The sequence below is a fragment of the Nyctereutes procyonoides genome, unplaced genomic scaffold (genome assembly GCF_905146905.1).
Source record: "Nyctereutes procyonoides isolate TBG_1078 unplaced genomic scaffold, NYPRO_anot_genome, whole genome shotgun sequence".
Taxonomy (NCBI): domain Eukaryota; kingdom Metazoa; phylum Chordata; class Mammalia; order Carnivora; family Canidae; genus Nyctereutes; species Nyctereutes procyonoides.
In genome coordinates this window covers 58228886-58250908 of record NW_026575052.1, presented here as the reverse complement: position 1 = coordinate 58250908, position 22023 = coordinate 58228886, and the positions used below count along the sequence as shown (strand labels likewise).

General features: G+C 38.7%; 1 pseudogene; it reads left to right on the top strand.

Moving 5' to 3' along the window:
- Positions 1–15658: 15658 nt before the first annotated feature.
- LOC129514366 (U2 spliceosomal RNA) lies at positions 15659–15831 on the top strand (annotated as a pseudogene).
- Positions 15832–22023: the final 6192 nt, after the last annotated feature.

Below are 22023 nucleotides of genomic sequence, written 5' to 3'. Positions count from 1 at the left end.
TGGGTGAATTGTGATATAATCACAAGTGGAGGAAGTAGAGGAAGACTTCCTAGGTTTGACACCTGTAGTTGACAACCTGTAGTTGAATCTACAGATCAAATGACTGCCAAGTAGGAAACATAGACACATAATAAATACATCTATGTATCAGAAAAATAATGTAAATGAAATTACAACAGAGTAAATATAGTATCATTTATTTCACCACCAAAGGGCGATTATTCTTAAAATATAAATTCCAACTAATGGAAAAAAATGACACATGGGAATAAATGATAAAAGAAGGAACTTCCTAAGAAATACAAATATTCAGGGGCACCTGGGTGGCTCAATGTGTTGTTAAGTGTCTGCCTTGGGCTCGGGTCATGATCTCGAGGTCCTGGGATCAAGCTCTGCATCGGGCTCCCTGATCAGCATGGAGTCTGCTTCTCCCTCTCCCTCTGTGCTCTCCCTTAGTCTCTCTAAAGTAAACAAACAAAATCTTTAATAAGAAAAAGAAGACAAATGTCCAATAAGCATATAAAAATTTAGTCTTCAGGACTGGAAGACATTTAAATTAAGATAACATTTCTTACCTTTCAAATAAACAAACAAATAAATAACTCATTTAATGTTCACAGAGAACAAAGGATACTTTTCAACATTCAGCATACTTTTAAAAACTCTGGCAATTAGACAAAAAAAGAAAGAAAGAAAGAAAGAAAGAAAGAAAGAAAGAAAGAAAGAAAGAAAGAAAGAAAGAAAGGAAAGGAATACAGATTGGAAAGGAAGCAGTAAAACTATTTGCACATTTCTGTATATATTTATGTATACAGAGAATTCTAAAGAATCCACCCAAAATTATTAGAGCTAATAAATCAGTTCAGCAAGGTTGCAATGCAATATCAATATACAAAAATCAATTGTATTTCTATACACTATCAATGAACAACCTGAAAACAAAATTCAAAAGACAGTTCAATTTATGATAGCAACAAAATAATTAAATACTTGGAAGTAGATTTAACAAAAGAAATGCAAGATTTACATACTGTAAACTACAAAATATTACTGAAAGAAATTTAAAAAGAACTAAAGATATGTGCAAATAAGTATAATAAAATTGTACAAATGCAATATAAACATCCTTACAGGGTTTAGTATAGTTACAAAGAACAACATGGTCAATTTTGTGGAGAAAGACAAGTTTCAAGGAGTTTGAACTTAATCCCATAGACAATGGTAAGTCTCCAAACTAGAAAGGACAGTTTCATTTTGCTCTGGCCTGTCATCCAGAGAAAATAAATACCATTGACTTGATGTCACTACAAGTGCAAGCAACATTATTTCTACCCTGTAAAAAATAATAGCAGCTATTAAAAAGATTTTTCCTAAGCTTTATTTGCAGTTGTAAACTAAACAGATACTTATAAAAAATGACCACTTAAAATGTTAATTTTATGAACGTTTACAATAATCAAAGTCAAAAGGATTAACAAGCCTAAGTGGAAGGTGATGGGGAAAGAATGGAAAATTAATTCAGTGTCTCACAAAGTATGAACAAATCCTCTGTGTTTACAAAATAATAACAATAGCAAAGCCCAAGAACACCAGATACTTGTGTTTTTATTACATTTTTCAAAAAAAAAAAATAAGTTAGGAAGAGGCTATGAGTCAGTGTCTCTAATTTAGCCAAAGCCAAATGAGAATCTGCCATGGAGAGTCCCCTCTTTCTGCTTTCTCACCAAATGCTCTGCGGGTTTCCCCATATGACTTTCTCTATAAGACAACATCCCTGATATTTCCAAAGAATCCCATTTCAAGATAGTTTTTAACAGATGCCTGGCCTCTCTATACATGATTTGCAATTTGAGTATTCCCCCAATAAAGCATAATGTGTGATCCTCGCGTCTTTGGATTCTGTACGCTGATTTCCAGAAGTCCTTCTGATAGATACAAGTGTGTTCAGTAACCATAGCAGTGGCCGTGGCATCACCAAACATCACGCCATGATGGACGCCATGACCACCCAACCATGCAAAGGTGTAGGTTCAGCTCCTTCATAAGCAAATTCCTCATGTTCAAAATGTAGAATAGCAGCAGAGTCTGATGGTCACGATAGGACTTCCTTAATATTCCAAAGAAGACTTCCATTTCCTAAAAATTGAATGATATATAATTAAGGAAACAAGATGTTTTTCTGAGACCCACAACCCAAGGGTCCAGCTCTACTGAGGAAAGGCAGCCATTGGGGAGATGGTTGTAACTGTCACCATTTTTCTGAGTGCCCATTACTTACTTGGCACTAGGGAAGCACTTGGCCTTCACAGATTTCATTTCTCAGGCAATTTCATTTGCTCCTTAAGACAACTCTTAGAGGCAGCATTACTCTCTTCATTTCACAGAAAAGGGACCGGGTTTGGAGCATTAAGCCTACAGTTGTGCAGCTGAGTGGCAGAGAAGAGGTTCAAACCTCAACCCATCAAACATCCAAGACAGGTTTTGAGAGAGTGCAGACTGATTCTGAGTTGGTTTTTTAGTACCAGTATTTTGCCCCTTTGGGCCTGAATGCTGTCATCTTCAGACCAGGTGAAGAGTGGCATCACTACACTAAAGCTCTTCGAGGTAGCACCAAAGGGGCTGTAGTGTTCTTATCGCTGTACCGTCGCCAAGTGGTGGCAAACACTACCCCCGCAGTTAACTGTCACTGCTTCTTTTAACCTTCTAACATCCAGAATTTTAAGCCTGGCCATAAACCAAAAAACAGAGGCTGTGTCTCTGCACACAAGGCTCAGTAAGCCCACATCGTATGTTCTATGTAGTGTTAGCTGCACACTTCTGAAATGAAGGATTGGGGTGGGTGCCTGTTACCAGTGCTGTTTAGGAAGAGCCCTTGATAACCAGGTCCACGGACATGGAAAGGTCTCAGAGAGACTCGGCATGCGTGTCATCTTGTCTTCTCCCCTTGTCTGGGTTCTACCTCCCAGAGCAGTTTCCTCTCCTTCCCTACAGCGTAGCAACAATGTCAAGACTGGCTTACCTGCCATGTCACTTTGATGTTTTATTTTTATTTATTTTAATTTTTTAAGATTTTATTTATTTATTCATGAGAGAGACAGAAACACAGGCAGAGGGAGAAGCAGGTTCCCTATGGGGAGCCTGATAAGGGACTCCATCCCAGGACCCCGGGATCACGACCTGAGCCAAAGGCAGATAGATGCTCAATCACTGAGCCACCCAGATGCCCCTGATGTTTTATTTCTCTATAAGGATTTCTTCTTCAGGAAAATTTTTGTCAACAACAACCGGATTATCTATTTAAAACAACAACAACAAAACAAAAACCCAGCAAGCTTAAATTTGTCCTGTTATTCTGTTTTCCCTTTCCTTAGGTAAATGTCCCCAACACAGTGACCACTCTGTTCCCAGCAAACTAGTGTTTGCTTTTGTGATGCTTCTTTTCATAAAAGAAGGAAAAAAAAGAAGTGGAAGAGAGAAAGTATGGGTATTACTAGAGGGTTGATACACTCCTAATGTTGCATCTTGGAGACACACTGGGATTTTCCTCTAGCAGGTGGTAAGCGACCCCCTAAATCTCTCAATCTGTGTGTCTTAGAGGTTTTAGCAGTTACTCTATGACATGAACATTGGACACATGCATAACCCTTCTGTTCATTTACAAATTTTTCACTGGAAAAGTGATTACTCGATAGTAATAGGAGGAATCAGACCTCTGGAAGCTTTATCCGGGTCTAATTTTTGTTCTTGCTATAAAGCAAAATATAAAAATGTAAAATCCAGGATTTGACCTCTAAACCATTATTATCATATGGATCCTGAATTTTATTTATTATTTATTATCATATGGATCCTGAATTTTAAAAACTTACCTTTAGATGCTTTCCAACTTTTCCTACCCTTGTTTTCTAGCATTTTTGATACCAAAGCTTTTGGTAGCCTTTTCTGAAATTACTTTTTTTGTGGTGAAATACAACTTTTGAAGCTACCAAACCACTGCTTGGTTTATTTTGTCAAAAACAAAACAAAACAAAAAAAACGCTTCCACTTCCCAAATATCACTGACAAATCAATGGAGCCAAGAAAACTGTAGCTCCTTCCCGATAAGGCTATCTGGCTTTCCAGGTCACATTTTGGGTTTCTGTAACTGGTGTTTGGAATAAAAGTCTGACAAGGATCCACAAGCTAAGTGAACTTTTAAAGGGGACCTGGTTCTTGAGTGGTGGTGTACTTTGACAGCAAATGCAAAGAGCAGAGAACAAGATTTTCGTGTGTAATAAATCTTTCCCAAGTCTTGGCAAACAGGTTTAAGCAATAAATATCACCAGAATACAAAGTGAGCAAATATGCTATTATGAATGGTTTTAAAAAGAAAGCCAGGTGAATTGCCAACAGGATGTTTTCCCCCCAGTGAAAGAGTGGTCTCGAATCTACATCCAGCTTTGTGTCCAACAAGTGCTTTGATTTGAGGTATACTTCCAGAGGTGCTTGAGAACTTAAAACACTATCCTGTTGTTTGTTTTCACTTTTCTGACTACAGATTACTGTTGAAACACTGAAAGAATCCCAGAGTAGGGTGTCAATGGTAGCACACATCCTAGAGGTAAGAACGTAAGTACTGGGACATGTTATATCATTCTCTTCCCGTGTGTTTATTTGATCCTGACAGGACAGCAAATGCTGATCCCAGAGGTCATATGTCCAGCTCACTAAGTGGAGAAATTCTCTCCAAAATAATGTCTCTACACTTCCAGACAAGATCAAGATGGTAACAGAACCAAAATTTATTGAGCACTTAATACATGCTGGTCATTATTAAGCTCCTTATGTACATTTTCTCATTTAATATTTATAATATTCATGAGAGGGTGGTATCATTAATTGCATTGACAGATGAGGAAACTGAGGGGGAAGTTACTTGCACAGAGTCACAGAGCCATCAGATATTGGAGCCTTATCATGTGTGTTCTCAGTCCCTGCAACTCCTGTCTTTAGGGACTCTGAAGTCTGGTAAAAAAAAAAAAAATCAGACCATGCCATCTGAAATGCTGGCCAAAAATACCTGCCACACACACACATACACACACACCTAAAAAACATATTGGAAGGGAAGTATAGAGTTATCATCACTAAGAATTTGCAGGAATTCGAGGGGAGACATTTTTAAAAACCATTGGTGTATATTTTATAAAAGGGAGAAGAAATTGAATTGGTTTAGATCTGGCAGGTAGAATGGGAAGTTCAGAAGTGTTTCCAGTCTTGTGCGGAGGATCTTGAGGTCATGTTTCTTTTTTTTTTCTTTTTTCTTTTTTTTTTTTTTTTGAGGTCATGTTTCTATTATACAGTGTGTATAATTCCATTTACTCATCAGCTTTCGTAACAATAAGTCACATTGCCCCTGGGTGCTACTGCAGCTGTGAATTGCAGGTCCCTATTTGGAGCCTCATCAAAGTTTATTAACGTTGGCCCTGTAATTGCATTTCTAGAAATCTGTACCAAAGAAATCAAAAGAGACTCAGGAAAAAAAATGAATAATTCATTCAAAACATGCTTATTGGGCACTCCTGAGTGCTGACCAGTATGCTAGACCCTATGCCATGGCAGTAAACCACACCAAGAAGCTACTCTTGGGGTTTCCAAGAGTATTTATTGAAGCATCTCTTACAATAACAAAAAACTGGTTCCAAACTAAATGCCCAACAACAGGGGGATGTTTAAATAAACTGTGTTATGTCCATAGGACTAAACACTAAGCAGCCATGAAAAATCATGTTTTCAAGTACATTTAAGAGTACCAGGAGATGTTCTCAGTAATGCATAACAAACAAACAAAGAAATCTTTCCCTCTGGGACTAAGTAGCTTGCCAGGTCAAATTTTAGGCTTTTCTAATTACAATGGGGATAAAAAAAATAAAAAAATAAAAAAACTAAGATTCAGGCAAAGTAGGTTTTTCGGTTGGTATTGCTTGCATTATGATCCCAATCTTTAAAATACATAGGATAGTACTCCAGTTTTTAATACATATTTACAGCTACAGCTAAATGAGTGTAGTTATTTCCTGGTGGCAACATTGCATTTAATTTTTTTCTTATTTACACGTCTATGCTTTCTAAAAATACGGACTTTTTTGTGACCAAAAGAAATTTTTTGAAGTGAAAGAACAGGGATGAGCAATGAGTAATGTATAGAATTGTGGAATCTTTCCACAGCACACCTGAAACTAACATAACCCCCGTATGTTAATTACACTTCAATTTAAAAAGGGGGGAGGAGGAGAGGAGAGAAAGAGCAAGAATTAAGGCAATTCCTCCCCGCCCCCCCCCACAAAATTTGTTGCCCTTCTTTCAAGTGGCATCAAAATCAGTAATAGTGATCTTTCCTTACATGGGAGATCCCTCTCAAGTGTCTTCAGAGTTATGGTTCCTGTTTGTGGAATTAAAGCCTGTACAATAGAAATATAGCAGAATTATTTTAAATGGCGAGATTCAGTGAATGCCATTTCTCGTTCAGTTGGTCTCAGATCCAGAAACTGGAAGCACAGGTTCCACCTCTAAGATAGCCTGCAATGAATCAGGCCATCCAGATTTTATGGTTCCATGTCCATCATGTCTGGGCAGTTCCAGTTTGAGAGACAAACAGCCCTTCAGAGAATTTACAAGGAGGATTGCAAGAACTTTGCAAAGTTCAGGCAACTACAAGTTACCTAAGAAATGAGACTGAGGGTGCAGGCTTTCTAAATCCTCCTCTTAAAAACAAAGTGACTGATAGTGAAGATATTTCTATAAAGGCACTCAACACATAGTAGGCGTTTAACAAACATTAGTTTCTGTCCTCCTTCCTTATCTGTTTTAATCATATCTTAAGACAACATGCATTCACCAACTTTTATAGCTGAGTCAAAATTGTCAGAGAAGTGGAAGGTATGTTTGCATTGCCACCGTGAGAATATTGTTGGGGAAAGTTTAGGCCATGAAAGATTGGAATTTTCTTTTTTCCCCTTTTTAATGACCTAATAGTCAACACACTTGAAACACATCACATCTATGGAAAGAGATGATAATTGATAAGAGTTAGTAGTTGGAGTTGACAAGTGATTTTTTTTTTCCATTAAAAGAAGGAAATCTAAGCTAAGGATATGTGTGGGGGTGGGCATGATTACATTAGGTTACTTCATTAAAAGGAGGGTTAGAAGTCTTGCTCCAAAAGGAAATTCATTATGTCTTGTTCTCCTTTTCATATTCAAACAGGGGAGCCAGGATTGAAATCCTGGATTTTTCGGATGTCTGCATTTTAAAAGATTTTGTTTATGTTAAGGCTTAGGTCACTTTAGTAGGTATGTTTTAAGGAAAACATTACCTTTGTGTGACCTCTGGGATTTGAAGGTGAAAACTCAGTCACTGGAAAAAAAAGCATCCTAGTTGTCATGGATGAAATCTCTAACCTTAAAGACAATTGTGTGTCATCCTGTGAATGTCGTCCTACAGCAATAAAAAAACAGTTGAACCACAGCTGGGGCAAAGTAGTTCTGATGGATCATGATTCTTAACTAGAAAAACACACATTTGTTAAAAAAATAAAAATAAAAAAAAAACACGTTAAAGGAAAATAAATAAACTGGCGGAATTTTATAGAAGCAGCAAAACATATTCAGGGAACCCTCAGGAAGCAGATTCTAAACATCCCCCCACCCATTCTTAAATTGTTATTATAAGCTAAGCCTTTTACCTCCAGAGGGAAGAATAAATTTGTGCTGGTTATCATATATCAGAATTACACAGGACATCATCTGTTAATGATCATTTATTCCTAGCTACTTGAAGAATAATACCCAGTAATTATAGCAAATGTAAGTCAAATAGTAATAGCATACTTTACATAGTATAGTAATTATAAGTTATGTCCATGCATCTGGGACAAGGGTCTTTTATGCTCGGTATTAAATCTGAGCTGCAATTTATTCATAATACCATGGCTGGGATTGAAGAAAGGAAGCTTGCCTGTAGAAAGGAAACTTGTCCTCCTTTTACATTTCCAATAAGTCATTTGAAGAAAACTGCTCTCTGCATGCCTTGCTAAACCCAATTACCACCAAGACATCATAAACAAATATTCATTGCATTTATAGCTGGTTCTTTATTGCACAATGCAAAATGTATTGTTAAAATTTAAACCATTTAAAGGGAGTAAGCACCCAGATTTCTGCATTCATTTAAAGTTTAATTGAAAAAAACCTCAAGCATGTGTTGCAATATTTTCTTCTTTAGAGACTGCTGCTAAGTGAACAATCATATAGTACTCTCAAGTCCGACAAAAGTCAGATAAAAATTTGGGCATCTCTGGCTCTGATATTAGGCAAACCTATCCATTTGCCTAAGCAAAAAGAGACTAAATAAAAGTTTCATAAAATGTTGGGATAAAAGGGAACCATTAAAAATCACAATATTTGATTCATTAAAAGGGAAAAAAAATTCTTCAAGGTCCTTCAAAATGTGGCTGGAGCTAGTCTCTCCTGGGTTTAGCCAACAATTCTGGCAGGGTCAGCTCCAAGGACACTGAAACAATCTCCCTCCAAGCCTTCTGTCCCGCAATGAAATCATTTTTTTTGTTTTACTTCCTCCTCCAAGAAGCCTTCCATGCCTCCTCCCCAGTCATCTGATATTACTCCCCTCTGATGACCTCTGTTAACATCCTTTACTTTTCTCTGATTGTCATCTGTATCCTATTTCATTGCAATTGCTTGTTTATTTCTCTGCTAATCTCTTCTCACTGAGAGCCGGTGGGGAGCCGTTGTTCCAGCTCCATGTCAAATGTCTGGTACCTACCACCGTGACTGGCACAGAGCCTGAGCCCTGTAGACATGTCTTTTGTTAATGGATGACCCCAGGCCTGGCTTCTCATCTTGCTGTCCAGAGAAAAACTTTGGAGATGGGGTGAGGAGGGCAAGTTTGCTGGGGAAAAGTCTACCCTGGGATGATTAAGTTTAATCATTTAATCGGCAAGCAGTTTCCTCTCCTTTGACCTTCTCTCCATTCTCTATCCCTTTCTTTGCCTAGTTTTATATATTATAGCCTTTTACAGTTCACTAATGTTTATTATTAAATTCCACAAAGGGCATTTGCCAAGTTTCTTCTTTGTTGTGAGAGCATCCACTGAGATAGGAGATATGTGGTACCCAGGGAACACAACTGGAGATCTCCTGAGTAACTCTTTCTGTGATGTTATATTTAGCTCTACATCTATTAAATGGAATAAAAATAGTCCACAATGATCTGATAGACCTGTTGCATAAGGACTTGCCTGATACCACATAGAGGGAAAGTATTTATCAACTGAAGAAAGGGAAAGGATCCATATAAAAACATCTATGTATATCATGAGTTTTAATTCTTCTACAAATTTCCAGACTCCCATTTGTTTATCATCAAATAGTATTTATTAAGCATGTGCTTCATCTGTCTGTGTTGAATAGTTAAGTAAACAATCTTCAAATGAATACATAAATCAATACATGATGATGATCTTCAACAATTTATGTCTTTCTCCTTGCCTTTTTTTTTAAGATTTTATTTATTCATTCATGAGAGGCATAGGCAGAGGGAGAAGCAGGCTCCCCACAAGGAGCCTGATGCAGCACTTGAACCCCAGACCCTGGGATGATGCCCCAAGCCGAAGGCAGACCAACCACTGAGTCACCCAGGCATCCCTCTATCATCCTTAAAACCAAACTTCAACACAGAAAGTGTAACCAAATGCAGAACGTACTTGGGAAGTCTCCATAACCCCACCCTCTCCAGTTTTATGTCCATTACATTGATGGGCTCCATGTAGTGCGTTTCAAGATGAGATTTTTGTTGATCCATTTCTTTGGTTTCCATCAAGATTTGCCTTTCTAGAATAACTTTGATGTTAGGACAACTGTGCCAGAATCACCATGAATAGACAACTCCTAGCACTTTTGGACCAAAGAGGAAAAAGAAAGGGCCAGCTGAGCAATGCTGTTATGCACAGGAATAAAAGGAGTAACAACCATAAAATTAACTACAAGCCTATAATATTATTGAGTAATTTTGTAGAATCAAATGACATTCTCATAGTTTATGCTGATATGATGACTTTGTGTTTCACAATATTTCTGTTATCTATGGTGTATGAGGAGCCCAGGCATTTAGGGATTTTTTTAACCAAATAATTAGTGCTATTTACTGAATAGCAAGGACATAGTAATTTTGATAATTGAAATGAATTGTATTCAGACTAAAATTTTAGAAAATTGATCTGAAAAAAAAAAGAAAGGGGGCTAGGGGCTTGCTGTAAGTCTCATACACTTGAATGACCAAAATTCATGAAATGAAACAAGATTAAATTAAGTCAAAAGGGTCTAGCCGATGCTATTTATATGTTTACTTTTAAATTTAGCCTATTCTTGACTCCAAAATGTCAGTTTAAACTAGGGAAAGATTCTAATGTATCTATCTAAACCAATACCATTATGAGTAGCCAATTCCTAGCATTCTAGGATGGGCTCTTAGATTATTAATATAATATTAATATAATCTCAAGAGTGGCATCCATCATCCTCATCATACTCAATGGTTAGCAGCAAGTCATAGATCCTGCTCACACTCAAAGGGAGTGGATTATATGAGCACATGAAAACCAGAACCAGGATTGTGGGGTCACCATAAAGTCTGTCTACCACAGCCACTAACCTCCTGTGAACCGTACCCCATTTAGCTACTACTACTAGCAAAGAATGGATTCTTTTCATTGGTACCAGTTGGGAAAACCAAAAGAAGGATTCTAATTGGCCTAGCTAACATCAGAGGTCCATCACTGGACCAGTAAACTTGCAGCCAAAGATGTACAACTCTGAAATTATTCAGTAAGTCAAATAGGGAAAATGATGGATCCAAATAAATGGAAGATAAGGATACAGATTTCCAAGCCCTAGTTATTCCAAACCAGGTAGCCACTGTTTTAGAAAACCTGACCCATTATATTGCTTTGTATGCCTTTTGGCATTGGTAGTCTGGATTTCCTCACAATTTCAGTTAGACTGAGGGAAAAAATAAAGAAACACCTTCTGGGGCACCAGAGTGGCTTAGTTGGTGAAATGTCTGCCTTCAGCTCAAGTCATGATCTCAGGGTCCTGGGATGGAGCCCCATTTCAGTCTCTCTGCTCAGCGGGGAGCCTACTTCTCCGTCTCCTCTCTGTATGCTCTCTCTCTCTCTCTCTCTCTCTCTCTCTCAAATAAACAAATAAAATCTTTAAAAAAATTTTTTAAAGAAACACCCTTTTACCAACAAGGACAACCACATACATCACAAGCTTTAGCCTTAAGATATGTTGGCAAACATTTTAAATCTAACAACATCCGAAGTAATTCTTCTGTACCCAAATAAAATCAAATACTTTAGAGAGAAAGCTCAGGGTATATTTGTTTTGCTGTTTGCAACAGCTAAACAATACTCACCATCTTCTTAACAACCATTTAAGGCTTATCTATACTACAATGAAATCATGCTGCAGAGGTTAAAAAAAAAAACTAGAATTATAAAAATGCTGCTTCATGTCTTCATATATTCAACTGTGTCAGATGTAAATTGCAAGATTAAAATTCAGAATTTTTAATGATATATTTGACCTCCCTGGTCTCACTGAGCCTACATAGAAGTACAAATTATACTATAAATTTAATAAATAGGGGTCAAGAGAAGGTGCTCATAAATATGATTAAAATAGAAACCCACCACTTCAATACCAGTCTAAAACTTCTTTCTGTATTTGAAAGTAATACCATAATCTTGACCCCTTAATGGTTTTTAGTTTCATACTATTTATTTTTAGAAATCTAAAGCTATAGAAGACTCTCTTCCTAATCTCAATATTTTCAATTTCCATATCTAACACGTGAAAACCACTAACACACAATCTCACTGAGCTTCTAATGGTGACAGGAAATGCTCCCACCACAGCACGTTGCAAATTAGGAAAGTACTGGATCATTTGAAAAAGAAGTAGAAACTATATAGAATCTGTGATGCGAACTTTAAGAGATGGTATAAATTAAGGATAGTGAAGAAATTCCAGAAATGCTGTTTTTGTTTGTTTGGGATGTTAAACCAGGAAAGTAAATTGCCAAATAAGAACAGAAACATAAATTAGTTCAAGAGACAGCTAAGACATCTTTATGGAAAGAGAAAATTGATGGATCCAGCCTCGGAGCATTGCGGTGGAGTTAAAGGGCAAGAGCTTGTCTTCTATCAAGCAATCCTTAAAGCCAATGAACGGTAACGTCTCTAAAAAATGTCACTTTTCAGGATATCCCTTTTTATATGCATTTGCCAAGCAGAGGTGAAGTGGAAGGGCAGCCCTTTATTGGGGTATCCAGTCTATCAGATAAAAGTAGACATCCTGCAGCCAGAATCTCAAACATTACCATGACTGACCCAACCCCTAACGTTTCCATGTTGGCAGCAACCTATAGTTAACACTGTGTTTAGGTAGGGTGTTTTTTTTTTTTTTTTTTTTTTTTTTTGTCGGGGAGGGAGGGAGCTGTTTTTGCTGAGATCTTAAAAACAAGTCATGTTCTGAATATGGTTACTCCCAGGAACATTTATCTTTATTGATTTAAGCATATTCTAAACATCTTTATGACACATAAAGGCATAAATTCTTAAATTATGGAGTTAGCAGGCAGTTTAAAAAACAGTACTTTGGGGGGAAAAATTCTCTGGTTCATGTATTGTGAACACGCAGCTTTTTGCTGACTTCATAAAGGCCATGTCATCACAGAGAGATCTTGACAAACTTTGGGTTAATGGTAACCTCAAACACTTCCCGATCCCGTCTCCCAAGTGCCATGTAGTTGATTATAGTCATGTTTTAAAACAAGAATATGTGATGCTCCATTGTTTCATAAATAAGATACCTACAGACTATGATGATGATGGTGATAACTACTTTTAACTCCTGACTTCTTCTCAAGGAGGTGGCGTGGGAAAGTGGTGACAGACGCAGACTTTGCAGGCCAATTACAGAAATCTGGCTGGCAAATGACCACATTTTAAATCTTTGTTTTTCTCTGTTAAATGAACCTAAAGATAGTCCCTACCAACTGTGGGCATTATCTGACATAATGTGTATGAATTGCTGGGGATCCCTGGGTGGCTCAGCAATTTAGCACCTGTCTTTGGCTCAGGGTGTGATCCTGGAGTCCGGGATTGAGTCCCATATGGGGCTCCCTGCATGGAGCCTGCTTCTACCTCTGCCTGTGTCTCTGCCTCTGTGTGTGTGTGTGTCTATTATGAATAAATAAATAAAATCTTTTTAAAAATGTGTATAAATTGCCTAACCCATAGGAAAACTCAACAAGACTGCTATAATTATTACTGTGCCCCAGGTATTATTTGACTAGAAATGTCTTTTTGTTTCATTTCATCCCCAGGGCCACCCATTCTCTTTAAAGACCCAGGAGACAGATTCAGCAGAGGTCAGTCACCGGCAGAAGGTTCCATGGATAACAAGCAGCTGAACCAAAATTTGAACCAGTCTGTGTGTCTTCAGCCTGTTGTCTCCTCCTCAGCAAGGTGGGAGGAGGTAGGTGCAGTTCTGTTGTTTCCCTGAAGACCAAAAATATGATATTCTAAAGAAAAGGAGGCAAGGAATCCTCCAGAGCTCTTCTGATAGATTAAGTCTGTTGCCTGAATGTAGCAGGGAAAATTCTGACCAGTGAAATAACTTCCTTTCCAGCCTCTTTAACATGGCCTGCTTTTTTCATAAGAAATTTAATTATGCATCTGTTCATTCATTCATTCATTCATTCATTCAACAATTGTTAAGTATCTATTAGCCCTCAACCTGCACTCCCCTCATGTGGATGCCACCTCATGCAGGAAGGTGACTTGTATATTAACGAAAGACATAAATTCTAAATTGATGTGAGAAACAAGAGAAGCTCTGAAAGAACTGTAATTAAATCAAGTTAGGAAGCAGAGTAGCAGGTCAATTAGAGAGACAGGTGCCGTCTGATGAATTCTTTGGACAAGTCAGTCAGTAGATGAAAAATTCAAGATCCACGAGGGAAATCATGATAGAAATTTAAACAGAGTGGCTCAGCCAGGATTGTCAGTGTGTTGATGTTAGAAATGCAAAGGAAAAGTGATGAATTATTTTTTTAAAAATCTCCTTTGTAGGGCAGCCCTGGTGGCTCAGCAGTTTAGCGCCGCCTTCGGCCCGGGGTGTGATCCTGGAGACCCAGGATCAAGTCCCACGTCTGGTTCCCTGCATGGAGCCTGCTTCTCCCTCTGCCTCGTGTCTCTGTCTCTGTCTCTGTCTCTGTCTCTGTCTCTCTCTCTCTCTCTCTGTGTGTGTGTGTCATGAATAAAAAAATAAAATCTTTTAAAAAAAATCTCCTTTGTAAAGTCAAGTGCAACACTGGTTTACTAGTCGATGAATTGGGTAAGGCAATGAATGAAAGGGTAAGGCAAGACCTTACCCTTAAAAATGGGTGTTTCCACACTGCTTTACCATATGAAAAAAGATTAGTTATAGGTACAGAATCAGAAGTCTGTTTCTAACATCTTAAATATATATGCATCCTTTGTATTTTGAGAAGAGAAAATTTCATTTCTCTCAGCACATGAAGTACCATATATTCTAGCTATTGGACAGTCATCAGTGTGGATATTGAATTATACTGATTTATAATCTTTCGTGCTATTTTGGTGTAGCACATTTTCCCAATAGATATTCACTGTGACCTGTTGTACCAGAGTCATCCATTAGTCACAATAACAAACTATAAGGTTGAACCCGAAAAATCTGACTCTCTGCTTTACCTTCTCATTTTCCAGCAGCTCTGGTTGCTACAAACTCTCAACTCATTCCTCACGCCAAGACATCTGGGGGTTTCCACTGAGTTGTAACTGCTGAACACGATGCAGACTGGGGACCGCCAATAGTCTCAAAGTTATAAGAAAAGGAAACTCACACCACACAGTTCCCTTCTCCCAGCATCAAATTGCCTCCTGGATCCCTCTGCTTCGGCTTTCCTTCCAATGCCCTCACATATTTTTTTTTTCTTATGTTTTATCCAGGGTACATAGTTATCCGCAACAAGGTTAAACCAATTGGAGGTTACTTGACTATAAACAAATGCAGAAGTCCAGTCTTGAGGGTCATAAAGTCATAATCGCACTTATTTCAAGAAACACTGAGACTACCAAAGAGAAGTCTTCTTCGATATCTTTTTTTTTTTTACTGAAACTGAAAAATCATTGTCTACTGCAGAGAATCTCCATACAAAGTTCATAGATCTTCAACACTAGAGAGTCATTTTGCAATTTCAGATGATTTGTTTAAAAACGCATTCCCTAACAACTTCGAGTGGCAATTGCTTTGGCTAATGTAGGCATTGTGAAAGAGTCTTAAGCCACATCTGTTACAAATATCTTCCGAAGATAAACCAGAATTCGGGGAGTTCCAATCATCTCATTTGCCCGATATGCTTACCAGTGAAGGTGAAGAAGTTGACGATTCAGAAATATCTATCAGTCGAAGGAGGTCTTGAGATAATGAAACATGCTTATACTTGCATACTTCAGAGTTGGTAATCTAAGATTGACACATTTGAGTTTGGGATTAAGAATTGGAAGATAATCACTTCCTGGCCTTTTGGCTAAGATCAAGTTCTTATGAGTTTAAGATCTGATACATCCAAGGATAATATATTAGGTGGATTTTTGGAGCAAGGAGTTGGAAGAGGAGCCTGCTCCAGCCACCCGTTGCATGGACCTGGCATTGAAATACTTCCAGGAACAGGGCACCCCCCTCAGGGACAATGGTAGCAGTGCAAATGGCAGCTGGTTCTGGCTTTTGCAGTAGTCCCATGGAGCATGCACAGGGGAGGTCCAGTGGTTTGCCGGTGGTCTAGCAGCAGGAGCCCAGCAGGAAGCCAAGTAGCCCGGAGCTCCAAAGACCTACCTTCTACTAGGGAATGCATGTGTCTATCGTTATGCGTGAGCTGACCTATGTGCATGTGTCCTTCAGGATCAGCCTCGCCACACCCCAGGAAAGTCCCAGCCTCTCCCTCCCCCAATGTGCCTCTGTCTCCACTGTGTCACTCCCCTGCCCCTCCCATCCCCCCCAAAAAAAAACAAAGAATTGGAAGATAGATGTTGGATAGCAGATGACAGAGGAAGGAACGATTAAATGTTCCTTTAATGGAACATTGGTCAGGCCATCCTTTGTTGTTAGTTTAAGAGACTTCAACCAGGCTCAATTCAACCTTGTTAGTTACTGTATTATCTAGTACAGGATCATAATACCTAGAAAATTGCCATGTATGTTATCAGAAATAGGACCCAGGAAGTAAAATTGTATCTCTTTTTTGTGAAACAAACCTACCTTTAATTCCTCCTCATCATTCATAAGGTTCTAAGACAAAAATGTACATTATTTAAGCAATTAGACTCAAGAATTATATTTATTGCTACAAATAAATCTGTGGTCTAATATAGACACACTAGTACTGTTTGCATACAGGGATACATGGAAATACTGACTCTTGATTTCTGCTTAGATCATGATCTCAGAGTGATGAGATCGAGCCCTGTGTAGGGCTCCACTCTGAGAATGGAGCCCACTTGGGATTCTCTCTCCTACTCTCTTTGTCCCTTCCCCCATGCACATGCACACACTCTCTCTCTCACCTAAAAAGTTATTGGATCCAATTAAAATACTCAAAGCATTTTAACAGGTAAAATGAATTCCAAGCCATCAAGATTAGATAAGAAATGGGAGTGCATCCATTAATTCACCTATAGGAAGAATGTGTAGAGAGGAAAGTACTCCTGAGCTCCTGAACCAAAGGAAAGGAATCACAAAAGCAAATCTTAGCAATGTCCATTCAAACAGAGCAAGTTTTTAAGCAAAGAAAAGTTAGGACTTAATTTCAGGAAAGACTACATTTTGAAAAGCTCACTTGGTCAGTCCAAGGCCATAACTAGTAAGATCACCCTGATGCCAGATACTTCCCTACTGTAATAATGATGGATATATCAGAAAATTCCATTCAGCCATTCACTCATTCATTTATTTGGCTTCTTCTGAGTGCCAGTGAAATGCTGACACAGGGCAAGAGGGTGACAAAACAATGACGAGCTGCACAGAAAGGGCTCACATTCGTTAGTTTTCACCATAATATGAAGGATAAACAACAGTGGAATATTCACAGCTAGAACATAATTCAAATAGTGATAAGTTCTATAAAGAAAATGTTCAGGAGATTATTTTAAAAATTAAGAAACAGGATCAGGGAGGTTTGGAGACATTTCCCAAATCATCATACTGTTCTAAATTAATGTGCTGAATTGTGATCCTAGGCATTCTGATTCCAGAACCCACCTTCCTAAACCACAGAATATGTCGGCAAAACCAACATGCAGAGAATGTTTTAACCTGTTTTTAGATAGATCTTTTATTTTCAAATGAATCCTTGCTATCAGGCCAGCTCTTCCAGGATTGCCTCATCTCTGCTCCTTTACCCTCATCATTCACTGAATTTTCTTTCCCACAAGCAAATCTTCAAATCCAGAATCAGATTCTCCTGCTCTGGCCATGCCAGTTCATGATTCAGCTTGACACTAACATATGGAAAATCCATACCGAAGGGCTCAGATTCAAAGCATACTCTCTATAGTGGTTTTATCTCTGCATTCTCATCCCAACATTATAAAGGCTTGAGGAAGGCCCGTTGTACATGGGATTGAGTAAAAACAGTGTATTCCCCAAAATGCAACAAAACCCATTGCTTCTTGTTCCATGTGTGGAATTCTGATACTAAAATAATTCTTTGGAAAACTCAAAGGAAAAGCAGCCCATTAAGTTTCTAAAAAAAGGACAGTCCTTTCTAGATTCACTGAAGTCTGATGTATGACAAGTTTCATTTCAAACATGCTTGAAAAACATGATGTAACTCTGACAAGTCAGACTTTGTAACTTGGCAGAGGCAAAGTTTTTTGAAATGTATTTATGTATGTGTTGGGTGTAAACTGTTATTGTACTGGAAAACTTCTTGAAAGGGATTTTTATAAGTCTCATCTTGTCTTTCTCAAGTGGCTGTTAAAAATAGAGAGTTTATTGGCAACTATTTTTCCTTGTGGTAGAGAAGGATTAGCTTAATCCTGGTGAAATATCTTAACACTTCACTATATTCAATTTTATACAACTAAACTTTCATTAGGCATAATGCTAAAATAACTGCATCTATCCTAAGTGATTCAAAAGTTATACATTTGTCAGGTTTGTTTTTACAGACCTCTGACACTTAAACACTATGCTCTAAGTGAGATACCATTTTGCTTTCCTACCTACACCTGAATTATTTTAATTTGGAGTAGTGTTTATTTCTTTTGTTTTTTTTCTGTGAAATGTTAGAGGCTTCCTCTGTGTATTTAATACAGCATGATAGAATTCATCAAACAAACATCCTACTCTTCAGTACAGTGTACAATGTACAAAGTTATTTGAGACTCTCCTTTTAAAATAACCCCATATAGATTTAGGACTTTTGTGTAGATCCGAGAGCTCTTCTCCTTTTCAATTATAAAAAGTCCAGTTTTGACATTTTCCCCCTCACTTGCACATTCTGGGCCAGTCCAAAGCCAAGTTAAATACATAAAATGTGTCCTAATTCCCGATCAACACGTTTAGCTTCCTTTTTTTTCCTTTTCTTTCTTTTTTTTTTTTTCTTTCTTCTCTGGTGTTTCCTCTACTTTTTTCTCCTTATTTAAAAATATCATTGCCCTTCCAAGAACAAAAGTTGTTATCAAAAAATAATCTGCCTTTGTTTCCTGATAGGACAACTTGCATTCCCTCTCATAGAAGCATTTGTCTTCCAAGCCTTATCTCTACTATTACAATGAAAGAATATGTCCTTGTTAAAGAATATCAGAGTTTTTTCTCACTTATGGGAAAGTATGCACCTGGTTGCAGCATTATCTGGACCATGGAGTGTCCAACATCAGTGACAGGCAAAGAGGGTGATGGAGGTGTTGCACTGGCTCTCTCTTGCCTTGGTCATTTCTTCTGGTGCTTTGGCCAGGTGCATTGACCCAATTACAAGAGACATTACAAAATGTGGGCAGCATGTGGCTTTTTGGCTGAGCAAAAACGATCTTGGCTTCTTTGGGTACCCTTTGCTCCCTTCCTACACAGAAAACACCCCATCTCTCCACAGTAAACCCCAAATCCTGGCCAGTCCTCTGCACATGACTCAAAGTCTAGATAATGTGTGGTGGTGTCTTCATCAAAATTAGATAGGACTGTTTTTGATCTGGAAATGTCTGAACTAAAACAGACACAGTTTCCCCACACACTCACACACGAAAGGCCACAGTAAAATGATGACAAGAGAACCCCAATGGATGCCTCCATTCTGAAGGAGGAAGACCAGAAGACAAGGAGCAGCCATGATCCATGGCACTTCTGAAATCCTGCTGGTGGACACAGGAAAGCTCCATTGTGAGGGCCTGGCAAGTGCCATCAGGTCTGTCCCTTGCTGGATCCCAGCCACCTTCAGGGCTTCTTTCTTGTCTGTCTTCCAACTTGGCCACATACAGAAGTGACCTTTAGAGGACAGGCCCTCTATAAGACTGCCTGGCTTTTCAGACAGTTCCAGCTTTGGGGATTTTGATGACATGAGAGTTGTTTTACGTCTATTTTTTCCCATGCTTGGTTTCTTTGGCACTTCATTTCTCCCCAAGACGAAGTTGATTCCTGATTTTAGTCTGGAAGCATTTGGCCTCTAGAAAAGGAGAGTTGGTGAACATTGACTGTCTGCCACAGTTAGGCCTAAATTAAAGTCCTGAAATGGAATTATTGCCACTTTGACATTCTACAGGTGGAGAATGTGGAAAAATATTTTGGGAAGCAGTGTTCTTCCTAGGATGACTCAAAATAGGCACATAGGTAATGCTAACCCTGCCAATATGACATTATTTGGGGAACATCAGTATGCCCAACTGGTCTGCCAGAGGCCAGCAGAGAGTGGAACATAAAATTTGAAAATTGAACTCTCTAAAAAATCCAAGACTTGGGGTCACTACATGGAGGTCGTAGATATGATTTTTGTTTCTTTCACTGCACGTGCATTAGGCTTGTGTTTAGTGGTTTGCTTTTAAACCAATCACTAAAATATGTTTGGTCAAATAGGTGCCCCTCTGGGTTCACTAGGAGAGACTGAATGCTACCGATTTGCTAAGACAATTAAAATCTCACATCGTGCAGTTAGAACTTAGTAAGTACCTTTTGCTGATTAAGGGATATATAACATAAAAAAAAAAAAACTATGTTATTTCTTTTTCTTTTTTTGTCCCTATGGCTTAATCAGGACAGGCACGATTGGATGTGGCAAATATCTGCTTGTTCTGGTTTCTCACCATGAGTTTTAAACAGCTCATGCTGTGGGGACTGACATTTCCAGGTCACAGTCAAAAGGCATAGCCAAGGCTTTTTGGTCATGTCTAATTCTCGGTACATGTGCTACCTTTCCTCAAAGCAGATTTTTGTTTTAGACATGAATTATGTTAAAGACATCTCAGAAGCACTGACTTAAATCCTGCCCTGCCAACCACCTTGGGGGGATTTGGTTACATCTCTGAATTGTTTAACTGAAACTTCCACTTGATTCCAGTGAGTTTCGAAGTAATATGACTCTTTGAAAAGTGTACCCTTCCTTTCCTTTTCTTCCACCTCCTTCCCTTCCCCTTACTTCTTCTTCCTTCTTCTTATTATTTTTTTAATGTGATTGATATGGCACCTCACTGGCTCAGTGGCTGAGCGTCTGCCTTTGGCTCAGGTTCTGATCCCTGGGTCCTAGGATCGAGTCTCGCATTGGTCTCCCAGCATGGAGCCTGCTTCTCTCTCTGCCTTTATCTCTGCCTCTCTTTCTCTGTCTCTCATGAATAAATAAATAAAATCTTTTTTTAAATAAATAAATAAATAAATAAATAAGATTGATACTGAAAATCTCAGAGCATTTCCTAATGCAGACTATCTCTGACTTGGGACCCAGCCCCACATAAATGGCAGCAAGGCCAATATTAGGACCAGGTGAGCCAGGAAGTCCCCTGAGGCACACAATCTAAGAGGATGTCCCTAAATAGTCAGTGATCAAGATTAGCAATGCTTAAATAAAGTATATTAAAAAAAAACAAAACTGAATGCAAGTAATACCCAGTGAACAAATAACAGATTTTAAAATGAAGACACATTGTGGTTTGCTTTCTTCTCCTACATTATTGTGTGAGAGGAACAACCATTTCCAGTTGGCCCTGGACACCCATCAGAGGTCACGACATTTCTAGCAGTGGGTTGTAAAAGGTGACAAATGGGAGAGAGACAGGGCAGCACAGGGCTTTCTACATGGTCATGATTTTTTACCGGTAGAGCTTATGTCACTGTTTCTACTTGGTTCACATTTTGCGCGGGCATTTTGATAAAGGCATATGGGGGGTGAACATTTTCCCTTCTCCTTAGGCTCCAGGATGGCTTTGGCAGGGCTGAGCAGCAGCCCCCTTCCCCAGGCCACTGCTTGTGCATCCAGTCCCCGCCCCGTCTTCAGCTTCTCCCATTTCCAAAGTGTCCAGACGCTGCTCCCCATCTGATCTTCAGCTCTTTTCAGCCAAGGTTCGGGTGATTCTACAGAGTGGATGCAGAAACGCTGACAAGGACTCCAAAGAATCTAGCACAGGGGATCATAAGAATCCATAGCTAAAGCTGGTTCAAAATTAGTGATTGTAGTGAAACTCACCACTACCGAATTTGCATTTCTAGCTCGGGACATCACATTCTAAACTCCTGTGGGCCACACTGGAGAGCTACCTACCACTGATCACATAGCTTCTCTGGGAGAGACTGTTCTTGGCACCTTTTTCCCTACTGACTTACAGATGAACTTTAAAGGGGCAATCCTGTACCTGGAAGGCTGACTGCACTTGTTTAGGAAAACTGTTTGAGGCCA